The 21,372-nt window shown below is 40.3% G+C and overlaps 1 protein-coding gene across 1 annotated transcript in view; it reads right to left on the bottom strand.

The window, feature by feature from the left end:
• The window catches only part of LOC134812705 (POU domain, class 2, transcription factor 2-like), a 1,142,226-nt gene that overhangs the window by 156,931 nt on the left and 963,923 nt on the right, over positions 1-21,372 (bottom strand). The window lies entirely within an intron of this gene.

Genomic DNA, 21,372 nt, shown 5'->3' with positions numbered 1-21,372 from the left:
TTGAAAATAGCTTTTTTAAAATGTGAAATGGTTTAATTAAGTTTCCTTGTTTAAGTAAAAGTTTTAAAAAAAATGAGTTTTGCCAAAAAAACCATGTTTTCAAATATTTTTAGCAAGTTGCTTTTGTTGGCATATAGGAACATTTTCATGACAGTGAATTCATGATAATAAACAATAAAACTAACTATGTACAAATTTAATGATATTAAAATTAATATAATACATAATAGCTATATTTAAGAATTTTGTTGGTCAAAAAATTTAAAAAAAGTGTTCAAAATTTGTACCCTTTTTGGCATTTGCTTCAGGTTTGGTGCTACTGTCAATTGTCATTATGTATATTTATAGAAAAAATGCTTCATGATTAAAAAAATAAATAACTTAAATGTATTTAATAAAGTTATGACCAAAAATTATTTTAGAATTCAATTAAAATGTAAAGTACGCCGCGCATATTTTTTCTAATTTACACCGTAGTCAGTAGTATGAAAATCGAGCGCTATTGTTTCGATGTGTAATTTGATCCTTTCATTTGCTTCATCCCTCAAAAGTCAGATCTACATTCAACCTACTATTTATCGTCGCCATGATATATCGTGATTGCTTGATACTGAATTTGTTGTCATGGATCCTCTACGGTCACACTGTTAAAGATGTAAAATTCAACTGAATTAGAGAAACAAAATTATTAAAAGGGGTTGTGGCCATTTTGAAATATTTAATGAGTTCATATTCTAAATTATTTCGAAGTTGCTATTTGCTGAATTCACCGTTTCTATTATTCAGTATAATCACTTAGCTTTTTTTTAAATGACAGCATCACTGCTTTTCGCTGCACTGTCGTGCACAACTTGCCATCAGGGAGCTTTCATAAATATCTGATTTAATACAGTGCTCTCCCTACTCCCTACTCATCTCCCTGTCACTTCCTTCCAAGTTCCATCGTCTTCTACTCGTTATACTACCTCATCTATGGGACTTTATCCACCTTACCAATCACTATCATCATCTTGAGAATTCTCAACATTAACACTCACTTTCAAGTCAATTATTCTCGATCCACTTAGTCCACATGCCTTGAATATCTACAGCACGGTATTTGTAATGATCAAATTTCCCAGCTCTTGCCAAAGAACCAATCAAGTCAAGTGTCAACCGCCAGAGAATGGAGAGAATGCTTGTGGGCTCACAAACAATTTAGGTGGCTGCATTTTGTTCCATCTGATCTTAATCTCTATTGTTGTTAGATTAATATTATTGATTTTCTTAAATTCTTTTATCGCAGTCACTCAGATAAGTTTTATACACTTTGTATTGAGAAAAATCTTCATCATCACCACACATATTTTGCCCAAAATAGGGGAAGTAATTGTTTCAATTATGTAACTAATATGTCTTATGTTATAATACTATAATACCTTCGCTTCTGAGTGCAATAATTCCCGCCAGCTTGCTGGAGGGAACGCGCGGGCACGAAACAGCGAAGATATTATATTTTATAATACATTCCGGTTCCGATTGGAAGGGATGTAATGTAACGTGCGCATGATACAATATAGTGTGTAATATATAGAACGCCAGTGTTATTTGTTTTGAAACTTGCCGCCAGCAAGTCTGTGTCTATGCTGATAATACCTTCGCTTCCCTTGCGGGATATATCTGCAAATTATCAGCTCTCAGTGTCCACGAGTTTTAGTAGATATAATTCCAGGAAGGTATTATAAGACCATATTAGTCTGAGGACTGGTCCACGGACTGGGTTGGGCTCCTTGAATACTGTCACTTTTTGAAATGGTTTACCACATAATTTAAGAACCATGAGTGGATCTGTGGATACTTTAGAGACTTGAAAGGAGATTGAAGGGGGTTCAAGTTCAATGCTGGTCGGCTTCAATCAATATCTCAGTGGGCAGTGACCCTCATAATATAGGGTCTCATATATAGTCTGTGCCAGAATGGGCCCTTAGTTTCTCATTTTGCTGAGGAGGTATCAAATCACCGCTTTCATGACTTACCCAGCACCATTGAATATCTGCTGAACAGTATGGTTTGAATGTTTCTGACCAAGAAGAACTACCAATTGTAGGAGTCTTGGCACTCTCATAGAGAGATTATAACCTTTCCCCAAGTTGGGCCTCTGCTGTAAGGAAAGGAAAAGAACTGAGCAGCTTTTATTTTACAATTTTGTCTGGTTATACAGACATATTTTTAGATATGTCTCAACCTAATAATTTTATAGAATTTACCGAAATCAGTCAGATTAAGATATTATTGAAGTCTCTTTTTTGTTTCCAGCAACAACATTCTTCTAACATTCCATTATTTTTTACATTCTTTGCTAAATACCAGTGGCTATTATCAAGTCCAAACTATTGATGACGTAATTTTCAAACCCTCTAGCTCTCCCTCCAACATTGCACTCAGATTAACAATATAATGAACTCTTGACTATTCAGCAGTTCAGGATGTGTGTACAATTAACTGACCTCTTATTAAAAGAGGTGGCTACCAACTCTTGCAGGAAATACAGTCTAGAGCCGGCCGTATGTTGACCCCTGGGACAACACCTAGACCTTAATGTCTAGGAAGCTAATCACACCAATCTACGTTTCTCTTAACAGGTTATACCGTTTATTGTAATCAGGAATACTCTTTTGTGGCTGTCTGTTCGACTACTGCTTCCTTGTGTAGCGATTTTACATGCATTCACCACATTTCTAATTTTAATGGAACTGGTAACCTACCTGTCCAATCTGTGACTACATCTACAATTTTATCCCATCAGTCTCTTAATTTAAGTTCAGCAGCACTGCTCATTTTATTGAGAATTGAGGCAGTCTCTGTCTCGTTACTGTACCTCTAACTACCATCCTGTCAGTCCATTGCTCCTTTTATATCTCATAATTAGATGTTATGATTAATTTTTCTCCTGAACTTTTATATTTCGTTTAATTCAACGTTTTTATGAAAAAATTTGATTGGCAAATTGTGAGGGGCCATTTGTTAAATTATGATCTGATTCGTCTGTAAATTTAATCTTGTGAGACTGTTTGAGTAAGTAGATAGTCGACATTAACATAATTGAGGATATTCAATTAAATGTTCGGTGTTTAGTTTTGGTCGATAATACTATAATTGTAAGGGCTAAACTTTGTACTACTCTTGTAATTAAGTCTGACCTGTGTAACCTCTTAAAACGAGCCAGATTTAGTTAATCATCACAATATCTAGTTGGTTCATTGCCTACTAATTGCTATTAATTGCCTATTAATTGCTTAACTGTGACTGTAGAATACCTAGTGATCTACTTAACATAGTAAAGTTGGGACCATTATAAACTTAAGAGCTTTAATTTTATCTTTCTTAATAAATCATTTACTTTTAGTAGACAGTAGTTACTGATGATTGACTCTGACAATTGTTGATTCTTAAATCATTTGTGCAAGACTTTCTTCAACATACGTTTATTAATTTATTTGTTTGACTTCTATGTTTGACTTTGATATTTCACGTTTTGACTTCAGTGTTACTGGAGGACGTGCATTATATATAACTGTGGGACTACTCATGGTACGTTTAAAAATTTATCAGAGTGTAGGATAGAGTGTTGAGTGTGATTCGTTAATTAATATTCTCTACTGGAATCAGGTACTGTTACACGTGCTGTTACACTGGCACGGCATGGTGTCAAACAGATAAATCAATTTAACAAATTCCTAAATTCCTGCGCCTGGTACTAATCATAAACCAAGATTCCCTCTGGAGATAATATGACAATAACCTGACAAATATGCTGATTTCATTTCATGTATGAAATGAAAACAGGAACATTTACAGAAATAACATCAATTTAGATCTGAACTTCACTCGCACTGATAGGTTTCTATCAGACAAAATCAATTTATTCCTGTGCCGGGTCCTAATCAAAACTCGATCTAAAGATATGACCGTCTCCTTACGAATTAGCACGGTGTTTATGACGTAGGAAGGTTACAGGAACTTCTGTAGAAACATAATAAGATCCCACCAGGTCACCTCTCTAAATGATCATTGTTAAACTGTCCGGCTAATCATGACGGTTAAATACCATCACTACAGCTATCTGCTGGGTTTCACAATCTAAAATTAACCTCTTTCTCATCCGGCTCTCGCTGTAATTATATAGCCATGATTTGTAATTGTACCTGATTTGTAATTGTACCTCAGAACTTCAGATTGTCATATTATTAGACTTATTGTCCTGATTCTTTGCTGTTTGAACAACCGGTTTTAACAGTTGTGTCTGATTTTAAGACGAGTTCTTATCTAAGATTTAGATTAGGACTTTGGCCTCTACATAAGAGGTTCATTTAAAACTGGCCGCATTTCATTATCTTTAGACTGGGTTCATCTCTCAAACAAATTGCAACATGTTGTATCCTAATTTGAAAAAGTTTTACTTTTCCTTTGACTACTGTTCCTCATTTTTATCCTCAAGTTGATATGTACGATATATCCTAACTGCCATAATATCATAGCTCAAGAGGTTTATCTGTGCTGCAGTTTATTTAGCTGACCAGTAACCGCTGAACCACCAAATCAGTCGTCCTTTAATGTCTCACTGACTGAGAATACCAATCCTAAAAATGTAACTTGATACTGCTATTGATAAATACCAATATAATCTGGAACATTATACGTATGACCGTATGTGTTGACTGTGCATTGCTCTGTTAGAGTGGGCCCGCAATTAGTATGTACTTTAATCTGACTTGCTTAAAACTTAATGTTGCTATGATTTGTCACTATGGTCTCCAGCTTAACGCTTCTGTATTCTTTGTAAGGCATCTTGACAAGTGGGACCAGGTCAGAACTAACTCAGTTCAATAGTAAACTTGTCCAAGATTTTTTCAGAACTTATTCGAAACCTGTCGGACACCTGTCCGAAGTCTATCCGAAGCCCTGTTTATTTAAAGTACACAGGCTTCCACTTGTCAGAATGTTTCTTTTAGATGCCAATAATTGGAGCGGTTACTTTGTAAACGCTCATAGCTACAACGGCATAACGTTCGTACTTTTTTAGTCGTTCTATAATTTTTCCTTGAATGATTCAATTTCAAACACTGTTTGAGCCACTTCGTTGGCGGAAAGGGCTTAATTATTTTATAATTTAGTCGTTTTATATTTTAAGTTTTGACCATTTTGATCGTCCAAGTTGTCACCGATAAAGTAGCCATGTATTCAAATTCATGAACATGTTGTCTGCCTTCTATCGCCAAAGTACAAAGCGTTATTAGGAGTCATAACTGTTAATTTAAATAAAGTGTTTAAAATACACTCTATATTATCGAGTTGCATCTCAGTGACATTAGTTGAAGTAGGTGCTTAAAGGTAAAACTCAAAAGAATGCGGTGTTAAAATAATGATTTACTATTTTCTTTGACGTTAGCAGAGTGGACAGGAGTTGAAAGGAACTTGATCAGTAAGTATTAGTTTGTTACTATTGGTAAATGTTGAAATGTCCGCGCACAATTAGGCAGCGCCTTGAATATTATTAATAATCTAGGATAGGTTAAAACATAATATTCAGTTTAGGAATTTGATAAAAGTAGTTAGTCGCCATCAAGTTAAAGAACGTTGGGGTCTGCAGTCTACGCTGTGTCATGTGGAGGTTAAAACTACTACTTCTCTCCAAAACTGCATAATTTATTCAACAAGTCTCTCCTTCTCCTCTCAGTCAAGAACGCAGATTTAAAGAAGAATTTATATCGTATCGTACTGGGGTAGTCTGTCTATCTGTTTGCCGCATGGTAACTTCGATATTGAGCAGGTAGCTAGGGTGTATGTCCACAGCCACTTCTGGAAACAATAATGAAACATCTTGCTCTGACCTTATCTAGATCTCAGTTAGTTAGTGCCTCAACACGTGCTTTATTTCTTGAAGATACTTGGAAATTTCGATAAAACCCTTCGAAATCTAATCTGATTGGTTAGAATTTCAAAGTCCCTTCCTCTTCTAAATTACAATTAATCATTTCAAACAATTATTGTAGATAAGATACCCGAGGACTAGGTATTCGAGGAATTCCTTCTAATCTCAAGTTGACTAATTATTGGGAGCTCAAAATTCCATCGCACTGGATTAAAATCGTATTGATGATTCGTGTAATTGTGTTGGTATGATGCAAGAAAATCCCTTGCTTTTGAGTTTCTAGGGATTTGGCAACAATTCAGTTATATTCTGTGAATCGAGTTACTGGTTACTGGTTACTGGTTACTGGTTACTGGTTACTGGTTACTGGTTACTGGTTACTGGTTACTGGTTACTGGTTACTGGTTACTCTCTAAAACACTACAGTTTACCTGACAATAGGATGTATGACACTATCACTGGCCCCTACACTTTACCATTATCGAGTATAGACCACTGTGCTTGTGTCCTGTTGTTCTATTAAACTAGCAGTGTACCAATAGTGTACTAGTAGTGTACTAGCAGTGTACCAATAGTGCACTAGTAGTGCAGTGGAGCAGCATTGTAACGGGGAGCAGTGTGTTATTGTTGTGCTGACCAAACACCGTTACATGCCCACACGTGTTCTCTCTCTCTCTCTTCCTCTCTCTCTCTCTCTCTCTCTCTCTCTCTCTCTCTCTCTCTCTCTCTCTCTCTCTCTCTCTCTCTCTCTCTCTCTCTCTCTCTCTCTCTCTCTCTCTCTCTCTCTCTCTCTCTCTCTCTCTCTCTCTCTCTCTCTCTCTCTCTCTCTCTCTCTCTCACTTGTTAAACGCAAACAAATGGACCGGTCTGGAAGCAAGGTAACAACGTCTGATAGCTTGTAGTAGGTAATCTTACTATATATAAAGCGAGACGATATATATATATGTGTGTATATATCCGTGCCATTTAACTGACACCACGGCATCAACTTTAACGCGACTTTCGACAAAAACCGTAAAACATATACAACTGAAACTTTTTTGACTGGGTCAAATGCTTTAATGGCCTTCAAATCAGCATGAAAAAATAAAAAATTGGCCAAGGAATAATAATTTTAGTGCCCAAAATTTGGACTCTCAAGTGGTGTCAAAAACGCGAATTAAATAGGTAATAATTATTTTAGTCTCTCGAGTCTTGACACCACTTTAGGGTTAGACGGGTTCCTGCTAGTAACTAATAACGTCTGATAGCTTGTAGTAGGTAATAACTATTAATGTATGATAGTAGTACAAGCTGTTCTAGTGCGTCTTGCGACTCACGTCAGAGAGGGAGCTTGTGTCGTAAAGCACAAGTTGTCTACACGAGACGTTTATTCAGGATTGATCTATTAGAATGGCGAGCCTTGGTTGTGAGGGCTAGAAATGGTGGTCTTTACGGACACAAAACTTACCAGGTGACAGGACAGGGTAGTATATAATATTGTATATAATATAATATATATCTAGTACCTAAGTACAGTGATATCACATCATATCATATCTCAGATATCATTCCCTGGAGAGTTGAACATCTTCTAGCTGCTGACTTTGTAATGTCACTAGTAGCCTAAATTGTAGACTTTAGTTAATCACACTGTCTACTGATATGTGGTTTGGCAAGGTGCCAATTTAGTGAATGTTATTCAATGTTGCAGTTTTAAAATGTAGTTACTAAAGCTTTGTAAGGAACGTTATTGTTCATATCGCATGGAATTCCTCACGATCTATTGAACAATAAGTACACTGAACGACTTTAAACTTTAAAACTTCTCAGCAAAGTCCTTTCTTTGATCTCTTCACAATCCTGAAAATAGCTTTTTACTGAAATGTACTACCCAATATGGTGTAATGACAAATATTTGGATTTGTATCTGAGCGGTTCACACCATTAGTAGTCCTGAGTAATGTGTGAAAAATAGTTCTGTAGAATACAGAGTGGACCTGTAGAGTGGACCTGTAGAGTGGACCTGTAGAGTGGACATGTAGAGTGGACCTGTAGAGTGGACCTGTAGAGTGGACCCGTAGAGTGGACCCGTAGAGTGGACCCGTAGAGTGGACCTGTAGAGTGGACCTGTAGAGTGGACCTGTAGAGTGGACCTGTAGAGTGGACCTGTAGAGTGGACCTGTAGAGTGGACCTGTAGAGTGGACCTGTAGAGTGGACCTGTAGAGTGGACCTGTAGAGTGGACCTGTAGAGTGGACCTGTAGAGTGGACCTGTAGAGTGGACCTGTAGAGTGGACCTGTAGAGTGGACCTGTAGAGTGGACTTGTAGAGTGGACTTGTAGAGTGGAGTGTGGACCTGTAGAGTGGACCCGTAGAGTGGACCTGTAGAGTGGACCTGTAGAGTGGACCTGTAGAGTGGACCTGTAGAGTGGACCTGTAGAGTGGACCTGTAGAGTGGACTTGTAGAGTGGACCTGTAGAGTGGACCTGTAGAGTGGACCTGTAGAGTGGACCTGTAGAGTGGACCTGTAGAGTGGACCTGTAGAGTGGACCTGTAGAGTGGACCTGTAGAGTGGACCTGTAGAGTGGACCTGTAGAGTGGACCTGTAGAGTGGACCTGTAGAGTGGACCTGTAGAGTGGACCTGTAGAGTGGACCTGTAGAGTGGACCTGTAGAGTGGACCTGTAGAGTGGACCTGTAGAGTGGACCCGTAGAGTGGACCCATAGAGTGGACTTGTAGAGTGGACCTGTAGAGTGGACCTGTAGAGTGGACCTGTAGAGTGGACCTGTAGAGTGGCCACTATAATAACTCTCAAGCTGGGACCTTACAGCAGATAATAAGCTGCATGTTCTGGTAATGAGCTGATTAGAAAAGTGTACACGGTGTGGTGAGACTAGTAAGTAGTGCTCTGCATGACAAGTCTCATATTGTATTAATTTGTAGTGTTGTACAGGGCAGCTGAGTAGTTCTCTTACTTCAGGTGTGGTCTGGCACACGTCCTCTCCCTCTCCCTCTCCCTCTCCCTCTCCCTCTCCCTCTCCCTCTCCCTCTCCCTCTCCCTCTCCCTCTCCCTCTCCCTCTCCCTCTCCCTCTCCCTCTCCCTCTCCCTCTCCCTCTCCCTCTCCCTCTCCCTCTCCCTCTCCCTCTCCCTCTCCCTCTCCCTCTCCCTCTCCCTCTCCCTCTCCCTCTCCCTCTCCCTCTCCCTCTCCCTCTCCCTCTCCCTCTCCCTCTCCCTCTCCCTCTCCCTCTCCCTCTCCCTCTCCCTCTCCCTCTCCCTCTCCCTCTCCCTCTCCCTCTCCATCTCCCTCTCCCTACCCCTCTCCCTCTCCCTCTCCCTCTCCCTCTCCCTCTAACGCTTTGACTATATCACCAATCTATCAACTGAACCATTTACCCCATTAGTGTTATGTCCAAATATGGTAAATAGTAGGCTGCTGCGAACATCATTTATATTATGATTAAATGTTGGCTAAAGCTGCACTGTACGTACTCTGCACTCCTTGACCTTGTAATCTGAACTATAGAGTGCTAACACTAGGTGCTATAGTTTTATTTACTGGTTAATGTGACGTAGTTTGTCGAGTCTTCTGCTGTTTTATCTTCTTGTAAACCATGTCTATGCATTGATTACCTGATATCTTCTCAGTCTCTGCCAATTCATTCAGTTGAATCGAAAACAATTTGTGATTACTTTATAAATTTGATATCCGAAGTCTAGAATTGAATTTCTGTAAATTTTGATTTAATCTGTCAACTAGCATGACAGAAATTAGACAACACTATTCTAACTCAGGTCCAACTGCTGTGTTGTGTTATTATAGTAGGGTTTATAGGGTTGCAGACATCCAATCCGGTGTAATTAGAACCTCATTACACACATTACACCGGAGCGTGCGTGCACGCTTTATGCTCCATTACACTGTGACATGCCAGTAATAACCCGCTAATGAGCTGACTGTTACACTGAGAGTGACGCTGAGTGACAGAAAGTCTTACTGGACGGAGCAACCAACCCCAGACAGAGAGAGAGAGAGAGAGAGCAACCAACCCTGGGGGGTGGGGAGCTGTGCTTGTGCTGGTTTGTGCTACTTCCACTTACCTTCCACTGTTTGATGGACTGCTCTCTTTGGGGTTATTAAATCATAACTGTTACTTCCTCTATGGTTTCGGAAAACTTTGATCCGAGGCAGAAAACGATCTTTGGTGTAGCCTAAAAACGTGGGTTAAATATGCTGGCAATTCAGAGCGCTAAGCAGTGCCAGGCCTGCAACTCTAATCGTACAGCAACTGTAAGGTATCTGTTACTTGCAGTTATTCGGGTACGCCTATCTGTTAAATGTCTAAATATTCGAAATAATCGGAGTTTTCTAAGTATTCTTCCTCGTCAACCTACTACTGCATACTTGAAATAACTCTCTTTGTTTGCGACTCTAAAGGTACTGTTCTGCAGTGCGTTTCATACTCCGTGCTCTTTTAACTCTAGATGTTTAAACTTTTATGTTAGGATTGCAGAACTTCGTGCGTACCTGTTTTCTTTATTTTCTGGACTCTTGGTTTATCTTCCGAGTAATAATTAGTGCTTCTTGACAAGTTGGAAATTAGAGTACTTTTGTCGGATTTGGCACTGGGAAATGGTCACCCTTCAAAACGATTTGTATATTATCATTATGTGTATCCCTAAACTCATCTGCAAACGTTTTCTGTCTAACAGTCTTGACGTTTTTATCTCATTTCTGTATTCCTTTTTTTTCAGGCTACTTATCATATCTTTAAGATGTTCATTTGTGTTGACTGTTGAACCATTTTTGATTTAAATAAAGTTACAATATAACAAATATCTCATTTTCGAAAGAAAGCCTTAAAACGTTTTCAATTTTAGTGCATTACGAAAGGGGAAATATCATTTTCATTTTTCTCATGGTCATGCCGACTATTTTTAGGTTATCCGTTAAAAGTAGCGTAATTTAATTTAGTCCCGAATAATCAGCTGTTTCATCCCACGCCCTCCACTCACTAAAAGATAGTGAAGTGCACGTGTCACTAGTTACTGCTTTGTCCATTTAGCATTTTAAAAATAGCATACAAACGTTAGCCGATCTGAAGTGAAATTATAATGTGTTACTTTAAAAGAGGCGTCAGGCAGGTCATTGGCATGAATTTGCTAACTTTCGTGTTGTGTCGAACTCGGAGCCATTTCATGTCAACATTTCGCTTCAACATTTCACTTCAACATTTCACTTCAACATTTCACGTCAATATTTCATGATTTCACCTCACCTCTAGCTCTGTACAATTTATAAGTGTACAAGTATGGAAAAGTTACGTTCGCGTCCCGAGGAATGTGCCGTAAATAGAATCTGTACTACTACGTTAGTATATATTATAGTTTAATATATAAATTATAATAGCTCTATATATAGTATCTGTGTAGGTCGCAAGATTTATGTAAATTTTATGTTTATAACAGAGCCTTCGCTTAGCGTATGATAGTTGAACAACGATTCTACTTGTGGCTCCTGTGTTACAATGCTCCAGTTTTCAGGGCTTGTGTAGGAGTAACCACAGTGTGATATCCCACCCTGATCAAGGAGTTAGGAGATTAATTAGAACACTAAATCCACCTCAGTAACCTCCTAGTTACTGAGTATTTGACCTGTCTCCGCCACCTACAGTACGATATACGAGACACAACATAACACGAGACACCTCTAACACGAGACACAACATAACACGAGACACAACATAACACGAGACACAACATAACACGAGACACAACACAACACGAGACACCTCTAACACGAGACACCTCTAACACGAGACACAACATAACACGAGACACCTCTAACACGAGACACAACATAACACGAGACACAACATAACACGAGACACAACACAACACGAGACACCTCTCACACGAGACACCTCTAACACGAGACACCTCTAACACGAGACACAACATAACACGAGACACAACATAACACGAGACACAACATAACACGAGACACAACATAACACGAGGCACAACATAACACGAGACACCTCTAACACGAGACACCTCTCACACGAGACACCTCTAACACGAGACACCTCTAACACGAGACACCTCTAACACGAGACACCTCTAACACGAGACACCTCTAACACGAGACACCTCTCACACGAGACACCTCTAACACGAGACACCTCTAACACGAGACACAACATAACACGAGACACAACATAACACGAGACACAACATAACACGAGACACAACATAACACGAGACACCTCTCACACCGACCTGGTGTTGTCGGGGTTTGTAACCATTGTGCTTTACCCGACTGAAGAGGAGGTGTGGGAGGTGTGGGAAGTGTGGGAGGTGTGGGAAGTGTGGGACAAGACAGCTGAAGTACCCCTGAACAAGGTATTTGAATGAGGACCCAATATCTCAGAGGGTGTCTGGTTGCCATCCTAACTGAGCATTGGAATGCGGTTCTGATATTACTCGGCACATAATTAGATTATAGAGTTTTAGGTATAAGGGACGATAGAACAAGGTGCCGAAGGTTGCAGCTCACTGCTCAGTTGTACATTACAACAATGTTGTCTTGGCACGTCCTGCAGCTACTCCTATCATAAGTTAATAAGAGAGGAAAAGTAAGGGAGCACACGTACATTCCTCGAGAGAACAGCACGTGGCACTGCCACGAGATAATTCAATATTCCTCACAAATCACGACTAAAATGTTGATAGCATCAGAGATGTTGTATTTGATTCGATCCTATAATCGGGTCCTCTGAAAGATTCAAATTTCAATCAGAGGATTGGCTGTACACAGTGCACGTTATAAGTCTGTACTGATGTAGTGTAGGTATTCTGGCAATCTTCCAATTGGACATGATTGCTACACATAATGGTATAACAAAATTATATTAATTATTCATCTTATTTCAATGTTTGGACTCCTGCTTACCTGCTAAATTTACTGCTGATCTGTATGCTACATGGCAATTTCACAGATGAAGTCCAGCCTAGACCAGTGGATATGCAGGATAATACATATTATTACCGGGAAATGAAGGCCTGCACGCGCGTTCAGGAAGTAAAATAATGTCCTGCTCAACATTTCACAAAAATCACAACATTTTGTAAGAATCTCAGCTCTGGCCCCGCTTCTGTATCATGTGTAGCTACATTCCCACTTCACACCTCAGCTCTGTGGAGACTGTGAAGTGTGGAGATGGGTGCTCCTTCTGGAATGTGTCTAAGTGCTAAATCAGGGGACAGGTTTACAGGGTGGGGAGGTTCCCACAGGTTTACGAACAGGTCACCTCATTACTCAGCCCCCACCTTTTTGTTTTTCGTCATTCCTTACCTCTGCGGCTGCTGTGTGATACAGATCACACAGCGTGTGTGATATGTGTGTGATCTGTGTGTGATCTGTGTGTGATCTGTGTGTGATCTGTGTGTGATCTGTGTGTGATCTGTGTGTGATCTGTGTGTGATCTGTGTTTACTGTTTGATCTGTGTGTGATCTGTGTGATACCGATCACACGCATTTTAGGTATGATTGCTATTTGTCCATTTGGTCAGCTCTGCAGTACACTGATATAGAATTGTGGAAAGAGCGATGAGTTGAGCTCACGATGATTAAAATGTGTTGCATTGCAAATTTGCGTAACTTTTCTTTATCTTTAAAGAGATTTTTCTTCCGGTTTGTGCTGAATTTTATCCACGAGTGTATCCGTTATTATTTATCACATAATCGGACTAAGCAGCATAAGTACTGCCGGGACTTGATAATTCCTGTAATTCTTATTTTCATTCTTTGAGCTATTTATGTACAGACTTTCCTTGACTGAAAACCCAGACATTAGAATTATAACAAATCCACACATTCCTGGCGAGGCGTAACAAGCTGCTAGACCCAACAGTCCCTCTCCCTGTACTACTGTATATCTTTAATCTCTTGGTATCTTCCCAGGGTTTTAATTACTGATGACAGCCTGTCGCTAGTTTAACTCACATCTAATATACCACACAATATTATGCTCTTCTTCATCATTACAGCAACTGTGTGCTCCTCTACTTCTGTTACTTCCCAGCCTGTGAAAGTATATTTTAATAAATTACCAACCACGTGAACAGATGATCACATGACTTTGGAGGTGATGTCCGGTGTCAAGTTTGTGGGTATTAATAGTATTATCTGTCCCGAGTTAATGCTCTGTGGAAGGATCAGGGAGGTAGCTGATAGCACTGAGGAACGGTCGTGAAAGTTATAACCTTGTGGTAGCAGTACTCCTTGCAGCGTTGACCCTGGTGCGATATACCCTACTGACTACAGAGCAGTTGTCAGGTATTACTTGGTAGGTATTCTAGTGTCCGGCACGGTCGCTAACAATTCAGCCAAGTATTGGACCTAGTCCAGCACTTTGTAGGATTGTCAGCGGTTATCCATGTAGTGTTGTTTATTGTGGCCTTGTGGCAGAGGTTCTGGCCCTCTGTGCTCCGGATTGTGAGGCTATTCATCATTCACTGCGATTGTCTGTTGCATACCATTTTACCAGTGTGAGTAATTAAATTTCAGTTGTCATAGGTCATAGACTAAATAAGTCATGATCAAATTTCCGAGGTTGAAGAATACCACTGCCTTTGTTCGACTTCTTAAGCCTAGTAAGTGTAACAAATCAGTCAACAAAAGATAACATGTTTGTTTAAATATGGAAGAATGAGCGGTAATGGACATGACATAATGAAACCGGTGGTTGCAAAATGTGGTAGCGGAGCCCGCCCGTGAAGGATCTAGATCCCCTCCCCATTTCCTTGATGAATGTTCTAGTAATTGTAGAGGGCAGGGGACCGCAATCCAACATGAGATCATAATTATGTAATCCCCTTTTAATATCGCTGGTCAATAAAATGGACCCACGCTGACGACTGCCGGAGCGAGCATATAACAGTATATTATGTACACATTTCACATGCGTAATTATTACTTTGCAGATTTATATTTGTGATAGGCGTGAACTTAAGCATATCAGCTTATTTTGATAATGCACGTTTGTTATGACCAATCTTTTTATTCTCACATTTAGTAATATCGATTTGTGCTGAATAGTGGCCGATGTTGTTTCCATCGCTCGTTGCTGGTCTATCTCCGTTGCTTGTCACTTGTTCAGCTCTACTTCTGATGTAACCTTTAGTTTTTAACCACAACTGATACAATTCCTCAGTCGTACATGCCAAAACACAGATAGCACAGCGAGAAGGCCTCGTACTCAAAGGAGATGTGCGGTCACTAATACTCCCGAACAAAAAGAATTCCCCTTCAGGTAGCACCTCTAGTCCTCCGTGTGCTTGTGTCCAATTCTCTCATGACCGACATTTTCCAAATTCTTTAAGTGCCGCCAGACTGGGATACTGGTGAGACTGTGAGATACTACTAGTATTACTACTTGTCACACGTTTGGGAAAGTGACGAGTGGTTTGTTGGTTTGGTGCTGTTAATTGTTACAAGCCGGATCTGAGGGAGTTGTAGCGGAGTATTTAAGTAGTAGTAAAGCTAGAGAGACAGTGCTGGAGACGGTGATGGTGTCGGGTGTTGACGACACGAGACGGTAGTTATAATTCCTTAGTTCACCTCGTGAGAAGGGTTTATATTGAGGGAGTACCCCAGACCCCTGTAGCGGCTCTATAACGGTCTATAGCGGCTCTGTAGCGGCTCTGTAGCGGCTCTATAACGGTCTATAGCGGCTCTGTAGCGGCTCTGTAACGGTCTATAGCGGCCTATAGCGGCTCTGTAGCGGCTCTATAACGGTCTATAGCGGCTCTGTAGCGGCTCTGTAGCGGCTCTATAACGGTCTATAGCGGCTCTGTAGCGGCTCTGTAACGGTCTATAGCGGCTCTGTAGCGGCTCTGTAGCGGCTCTATAACGGTCTATAGCGGCTCTGTAGCGGCTCTATTATAACGGTCTATAGCGGCTCTATAGCGGCTCTGTAGCGGCTCTGTAGCGGCTCTATTATAACGCTCTATAGCGGCTCTATAGCGGTCTATAGCGGCTCTATAGCGGCTTTGTAACGGCTCTATAACGGTCTATAGCGGCTCTGTAGCGGCTCTGTACGCTGCTTGTAACTATTCTCAGCAATCCTTCTATTATTTGTTGTGATGGTTGTGATGGTTAGATTTATTGCTGAGTTGTTACAACTATTCTCAGCAATCTGTTTCTTATTTGTTGTGATGGTTAGATTTATTGCTGAGTGCGAGTCTCTCTCAAGTAACTGTTGCCGTTATATTCTTTAGATTGTTATGTTAAACGAATTAAGTGGACATTTAGGCTGCTTAGACGAGTGTCCGCTTATTTAATTTAAAGTAGCATTCTATTTTATTAAAGGTGTCAGTGTGGGTAGGAGCAAACAACTTGTTTAAGATTTGTCTGTTCTCCTTCTTTTGATCAGCTCTTAAATATGCGAGCAGCGTGCACCTCTGTCATCAACAAACACAAATACTGAGAGGTCTTCTTAGACGTCATGACTTTGTTGTCGCGGTCTGAACAAACACTTCGCAAAGAATTAGACAATCGCTGTCAAGACGCCAATTTACGTTGATTATTGGTAGCTCATGTTGTAACTACCTTTGCGGAGGTTCACTTTGATGATTTTCCAGCCGCTCTGGAAGTCCCACACTCACTATTAAAGTCTGTCTAGTTCTTTAGTTCCGAGCTTGTTCCAGAGTATATACGCACTAAAGTCTAAACTGTCTAGTTCTCTAGTTCATAGCTTAAATCATACTACAAACATACTACATAGAATAGGTATAATCAGCCAGTGTAGACCTATATAATACTATACATAGTGTTACATAAACACTTCAACTAGCCTTGTAAGTCTACCTAGTCAACCTTCTTTCCTTTAAGTTTACCTTCCTTGTTTATATGTATGAAGAACAATAGCGTACCCTGAATAATATTACTAGCTTATTATACTACACCTCCGGTACCCTTTGGATAACTAATTAGACGATACTCTGCTAGTAGCTTGCTATTATAGCCACTGCATTATTCAGCTTGGTTAGTTACAGTGTACACCTTACTTTACTTGCAGTACTCAGTCAAGGTACTCTTAGACTAGTTAGACTAGTTAGACTGTTAGACTAGTTCCTCTAATTTGAAGAGTAGCGGCTTGGTAAGAGGAGGACCCACCTTAATATTTGTTAACACTCAGCTGCGTGTTGTAGTGTTGTAGCGATGTTCCCGGTGTGCTGTAGCGATGTTCCCGGTGTGTTGTAGCGATGTTCCCGGTGTGTTGTAGCGATGTTCCCGGTGTGTTGTAGCGATGTTCCCGGTGTGTTGTAGCGATGTTCCCGGTGTGTTGTAGCGATGTTCCCGGTGTGTTGTAGCGATGTTCCCGGTGTGTTGTAGCGATGTTCCCGGTGTGTTGTAGCGATGTTCCCGGTGTGTTGTAGCGATGTTCCCGGTGTGTTGTAGCGATGTTCCCGGTGTGTTGTAGCGATGTTTAAGTCAGTGTTCCACACTCTCCTAACCAGATAATATCTTCTCTGATATGCTTGCTGACTGATAGCCTAGTTAAGCTCGTTAGAATATCTGGCTTCAATATCTCACTTATCAAGCTGGTTCAGGATTGAGCTTATGCTGCTGGTATTCGATTATCCTGAACTTTCTTGTTGTTTTAAATAAATAATTTCCATATTATTGATCTAACATACAACAGTGTCTGTGCATTTTAGCTTCGGTTTTATCCGTAAAGGTAGGAAAGTGTTTACTATGAAAGCTCTGCCATGCTGTTGCCTCAAATCACAAAATATTACCGGCCAAATTAGCCCAAATTTAGTAGCGATGGTATTTAGTAAATTGGTGCTTATTTAGGCCCATCTTGGTGGTGGAACATAGTAGTAGTGGCTTGTTACAATTACTAATGGTATTAGTGGGTACCATTTGTGGGATAAACAGGATACTCCACCAGAACCCTGGTAACCCTGGTAACCCAGGTAACCCTGGTAACCCTGGTAACCCAGGTAACCCTGGTAACCCTGGTAAGTCCCCCCCCCCCCCCCAATGCTCTGTCACCAATCCCCGTTTAAAGGTCCTTTAAACAGTTGCTCAGTTGTAATCATCAGAAACCACTAGAATTGGGGGGTTTCAGTCTGGGTGGCAACAATCTCGTCTACTTTCACGCTGTGTAACAACTTGCTATGTAACAACATCAGGACAAAGTAATTAGTAATTACTCAACACGCCCATTTCTTGGGGGATAATTTAAGCCAGGGTGAACTGTACCTGTACTCCTATCAGACCAATGCTGAAACTAGCTTCCTTGTACAGCTGGTTCTGGTTGCTGGCTATCTGCCATGTCTCTTAAACCCGCTGTGCTGTGTTCTAACAGTACTGTTCGGTTAGTATGCATTCGAAAGCTTGATAAGTCGAAACTAAGCCATATAAAAATGCTAGGAGATTCAGAAAGTATTTTAAATGCCAAATAGCTTTTATGCTGAGTTGTGAAACACTCGGTTCATGCAAATAATACTATTCGGTTATGTGGTAATGTGATCGATTAGTCTAAATGCAATACCTGATAATATGGGGCCTTTAAACGTATTACGGTGCTTTTTTTAGTGCCATTCTGCCAAATAGTCAATGTGTATTGTGTACTCTTGTTATAATTTATTATAACTAGGTGGTAATCAGTTATTGGATACAAGTGAGGATTTCATCCATTTTATTAGTACAAATATGATATGTACTAGCTGCTACTTCATCTGTTATATGATAACTCACAACTAGTGCGCCTGGTACGTTGTGATATTTTGGCAACAAGTTAGACTGGAATTTCCTGAAACATTTCCTAGAGTAGAAAGTGCGGCTAGGAATTTGATCAGTTTGTGAACTGTAATATACCGATAAGTTAAACTACTGTAAATAGTAACTATATTAAACTGGGGCGGTGGTGGAATATTAGGGTACTCAATGGTGGGTTCCATATCTAATATAAACCTCGGCTCCAGACTGGCTGCCTGTTGATCCTGCTCCGTCTTCGGCAGTATCGAGATAGCCCGACCACTGGTCCGCGGACCACTGTCCGCGGACCACTGTCTACCAGATCATATTACTGTATAATAATGTGAATAGTTGATTGGTTACCAGATCATCATCATGAATGGTATGTATGGTATCTTGGATGCAATTAGTTACGACTAGCATAATTAATTGTAGCGTAGTAAATTACTGGATCAAACTATTGATTACGATTCAAATGTGGTCTCTCGGATATAATTAGTTACGAATAATATTGATTGCTCAATGAAATAAATGATTACGATTAAAATGTGGTATATAAGTCGTTCGTTTTTGGTGAAGTATTATCAGTTGCCATCATCAACAACAACAACTATTCCAATTCCTGACATGGTACTCTTCTGTCTAATGGACGAAATTAATGGACCCACCGCCTCCCAACTGGAGGACTAGGCTGCAATACATCGGCTGGAGGTGATTCAGGGGATGATGTGAACCCTGCTTGATTCAGGGGATACTGTTATTATACAGTTATATGATCTGGTAGACAGTGGTCCGCGGACAGTGGTCCGCGGACCAGTGGTCGGGCTATCTCGATACTGCCCCGTCTTCTGTGATGAGAATTTAAATTATTTTCCGTTTTCAAGATTCTTTCAGGCCGTAAAATCTCAACTGTTTCGTCGTCCGATGTATTTGGCACATCGTAATAGTATTGTAATATTATGTACTAAATACTAAATACTAGTATCCTAGTATTTCTCTGAAACAGACCAATTTATTTCTCTTATCTGGGTATTATGACCTTATGTGATCCCTGTCTGTTATACTGATTACTGGGTCGTTGTTTTTAGAGTAGTCGATCTCATTGCTTATGATAAGTACCACGCCTTTGCTTACCATACTATGCATATAGCATGTACTGCATAGCATGTTCTAGCTTAGCATGTTCCAACTTATAGAGTTGTTTGCAGCTGTATATTGCTGTTGTGTAGTCTGACCCCCTCCCCCCATTCTGCGGCCCCTCCTTCTGTACTGTAATTCAGGGGTCGGCCGTCGGGCGGCACGGAGCTTTCAATTCAAAATACATATATTCCAGATTCATTACATACTTTATGATAGAAGTCATGTTTTAACACTTATCACATACCTGTGTGATGTCACACACTGTGGCACCTGTACTCTGCTCTGCAGTGTCAGTAAGTGTTCATGTCAGGTGCTCTCATTAGACAATAGACAGCTTGCTTGTGTAGCTGAACACTTACAAGTTCAGTAGTCAAACACTTTGTACTTTTTAACCAGACTTTTTTGTAGAGGACACCGCCCGACGGTTTAATGTACGTCCGCGTCAGAGAGGTTGAATGTTGCCCCTTGTACTGTGATTGAATTATGGCACACAGACACAGTTACGCTGTAATATTTAATAAATGATCCTCTGAGGCTCCCAATTCCACTCGGAGGTGAAGAACTTCAGGTCACGTCAGACTTATTACACTTAGTGTAAATTACACATCTCCCTCCAGTCCTCCCACCTTCCCCTCTGTATTACGTGCAAGTGTGAACCTGTGGTGAGATGATGTGACCCTATAATCTATCATGCTTGTCTAGTAAATCCCTCTTAATTTAATTTCGCTTGTCCCACTCTTACGTCACCTCTTGCGGGAGAGTAGCTAGATTCTTGAAGCGCTTGCGGAGTGCAGTAAGCTCTGACCTTATTAGGAAGTCTTCCAAAAGGAAACCTCTCCTATATTTCGTTGTATGACGTGACAGATTAGGTTCGCGTTATTAAACACATAGAAACCTGTTTCTTGTTCATTATAGCCTAATTAATTTCCAATTAAGGCTGCTGCATTCTGATGGTCTGACCTAGCTTACATTTTATCAGCTCTAGATAGCTAGATCTAAGCTTTATCTGTTATATTTTTACCGATATCGGGGTCAGCTTTCCCCGTTATAATACTGCCCTAATCTCCTTCTCATTCTGCCGACAAGTACATTACCTGTAGGTATTGTTTTACACTGCTTCCCTACAAGTGCTGACGTGATACCTGATTTGTGCGTCACGGTGCGATATTATCTGCTGCTTCATCACATTTATATTATTGTTGCTTGTAATTTGTAACACTATTTACCATGGTTACTTTCCTGAGTTTATAAACCCTAGCAACCAGTGTCCGCATTCTTTTTCGCCTGTTTGTGAAGATTCACTCTCCGGACCAGAACATTCCTGTACATTTCACACAGTTCTAGTGTTTTTCAGGTGCATACCTTACTTCAAGAAATTTTCTATTGTCTTTCTATCTCCCAAACATTTCGCCTTTTATTAATTTGTTCTCAACATTTACCTCCTGAAGTTTTGCTATTTCACATCACTACGTTTTCTCTGTGCAGTGTTTTCTTTGCAGGGCCTCCGCCCTCCAGCCACTCTTCAGACTTGGACTTTGTTTAGTTCAATCATAGTTTTAAATCCAAA

This window comes from Bolinopsis microptera, chromosome 3, assembly GCF_026151205.1.
Source record: "Bolinopsis microptera isolate Bmic1 chromosome 3, MBARI_Bmic_1.0, whole genome shotgun sequence".
NCBI classification, from domain to species: Eukaryota; Metazoa; Ctenophora; class Tentaculata; order Lobata; family Bolinopsidae; genus Bolinopsis; species Bolinopsis microptera.
This window is presented reverse-complemented; position numbering and strand designations above follow the sequence as displayed.